The sequence below is a fragment of the Chrysochloris asiatica genome, unplaced genomic scaffold (assembly GCF_000296735.1).
Source record: "Chrysochloris asiatica unplaced genomic scaffold, ChrAsi1.0 scaffold00388, whole genome shotgun sequence".
Taxonomy (NCBI): Eukaryota; Metazoa; Chordata; class Mammalia; order Afrosoricida; family Chrysochloridae; genus Chrysochloris; species Chrysochloris asiatica.
The window spans coordinates 1,983,719-1,986,745 of record NW_006408906.1 but is presented as its reverse complement, the minus strand read 5'-3'; positions in this window follow the sequence as shown (position 1 = coordinate 1,986,745).

Sequence of the window (3,027 nt, the reverse complement as noted above, 5' to 3'; positions counted from 1 at the left end):
GGTCAAGTACTATCTGCAAGTATGGGTGTTCTTGTGCCTCTCCCCTCACTTTATATCAGCTGGACACTTTACTCTCTGCTTCAGTCCTCTGTGGCCGTGCCACTGCCTCTGGGCCCAGGAATCTCCTGGTCTTGAGTGGAAAAATTTTTAATTCTATAAGTAATTAAAGTTTATGAAAATAATTGTTAGGATGATTAGAAAATTTGTTGCATGGCCAAGAAATTCCCACAGCAAAGTACCCTTTTACAAGATAACTTGACATTGGGAGAATTCTACAAATGCAAAGTTTTAATAGTAATTTCCCCTAATCTTTACAATGTGTGTTGTAGGATTTTTGGTGTTATGACTGAGTTTTCCACCTTTCAGAGATAAGTTAGACCTCAGACAGAAAGAGGTGTGGAAGAAAGAAGCACAGTTATACCTTTAGGAGTTACCACTTAGGTAATTTGACAACCACAGGAGACAAGCTGGTAATGTTTGCCCTGCCCTGTTTCTTTCTACTCCCTTTAGGTATCAAGCCATTTTCCTGGCCATCTTTTATATATGTATATACTACAACAGAAAAATGGGACCATATATGTTGTTGTTAAATGCTGTCGAGTCAGGTCCGACTCATAGCAACCATGCATAGGGTTTCCAAGGAGCAGGTGGTGAGCTTGAACTGCTGACCTTGTGGTTCAAACTGACTTTGTAGTACAGTGCATTAACCCGCAGTGCCACACCAGGACTCTGGGAATATATACATATTTATATATTTACTATATTAGGTAGATACTGACAACAAAGTGATAAATGTTAAAAAGGAGATTGAATGTATGTATGTATGTATGTTGTTGTTAGTGCTGTTAAGTCCATTGTGACTTCTAGAGACCCTGTTTAGGGCTTCTAGTGAGCTTGAACTGCTGACTTTATGGTTCACATTGGGCTTGCAGTCCAGTGCATTAACCTTGGGGTTAATTGGATTCCCCTGGGATCTTATTAGAATACAGATTGCTGACTGCTAATCCCAGAATTTCTATTTAGTAGGTCTGGAATGGGGAAGGGAGCAATAATTTTTAGTCCTGTCAAGTTGATGTTACCATTGAGAATTACTGGTCTATTGTATCTCTTAATTTCAGCAATCTCCTTTTTAACATTTATCACTTTGTTGTCAGTATCTACCTAGTATAGTAAATATCCCCCTTGACAAATTACTACTTCCTTTATATTCCAAGAGAAGAGAAAACAAATATCTGCTTGTTCCTGTGGATTCGGAACAAATCTTTGTAAATGAACAATAATCTTCCCATCATTTCCCCCTCCAAATATATATCTGTAATTTCAGCAATCTCCTATTTAACATTTATCACTTTGTTGTCAGTATCTACCTAGTATAGTAAATACCCCCCTTGACAAATGGCTACTTCCTTTATGTGCCAAGAGAACAGCAAACAAGTATCTACTTGTTGCTGTGGATTTGGAACAAATCTTTGTAAATGAACAATAATCTTCCCATCATTTCCCCCTCCAAATATATATCTGATATTTATTTTAATCAGATTTGGCAAGCAGAAAAATATTTACTGGAGGTAGAGAACAAAAGAAGCCCATATCTTCTTAAGATTGAGTCTGGATATCAGGAATGAGGTGTCTTATTTAGCTTTTGTTGTTGTTTCTGTTGAGTGTCATCAAGTCGGTTCCAATTCATGGCAACCTTGTAAAGGGTTTACAAGGAGTGGCTGATGAGTTTGAACCATTGACCTTGATGTTCAAATCTACATTGCAGTCCAATGCATTATCCCACAATGTCACACCAGGACTCCCTACTTATATATAATATATATACTATACTGTACTATACTATACTATACTATACTATACTATACTATATTATACTATACTATAACAAGGAAGCTGTTATATTCTGTGAAGAATTAGCAAGAGTGCACAACCCCACAACCCCTGATTTTTCTGGTAGGCTCTGAACATGGTTTAGATTCTTTTATTTCTTGACATTTCATTCATTTCTGAGATATTTTGATGACTTTTTTGAGGCTACATTATAGTTATAATACTCAGTTTATTCCGATATTTTTACATCACTGTGGTAGGCATTGTCTAGTCAGGGTCCCAATACACCATCCTGCTTTTCCCATTTGCATTACTCCTTGGTGTTTGCAACCATTTTATTGTACTATCACAAAAGACTGCCAGTTACATTAAGGGTCATCTTAGAAACTCCGGGTTTAGAAAACCCAGAGTATATACATATACAGAGTACTGCCTATTCTAGCAAGATTTATGAGAAAGTTCAATGTACAAAAGAGAACAGAAGACAGAGAAACATAAATCAGCAGCAATGATCTGCCTAACTTTTGATCCCCAAAGTCCCACCATGAAATCTCCTAAACCATGGTACAATGGCCTTTTTTGTGTTTAGCCATGTAAGCTCTTAACCTAAAAATCAGTGCTCTACACCAATGCCAAAACCCGTTTTCATATTATCTTGTGAGTGTAAAACGTCTATATTGAGAAACAAACTATACCTACTTGACATATTTTTTGGTTTCTCTTAAGAGTGTTATTTATTTATTTAACATGCCCACAGCAACTAGTATATCATGCATGCCTTTTACTTGAAAATGCTTGTGACTAGATGGCTAGAGGAATGAATTGCAAATCTCCAAAAATAGCTCATTTGAATGTGAGAGTGAATAAGTAGAATCAGAAAGGAAAAAGGCAAAATGATATTAAATAAAACTACTTCAGAAGCAACCAATTTTAGAGCTGTTGTTAGGTGCTGTTGAGTTGGTTTCGACTGACAGTGACCTTATCCACAACAGAACAAAATAGTGCCCCCCAGGTCCTATGCCATTCTCACAATTGTTACAACACTTGAGCCCATTGCTGCTATTACTGTGACAATTCATCTAGTTGGGGGTCTGTCTCCTTTTTGCTGACCCTCCACTTCACCAAGCATGATGTCCTTCTCTAAGGATATATCAGGTACTTCCTGATAATATGCCCAACATATAAGAGAAGAAGTCT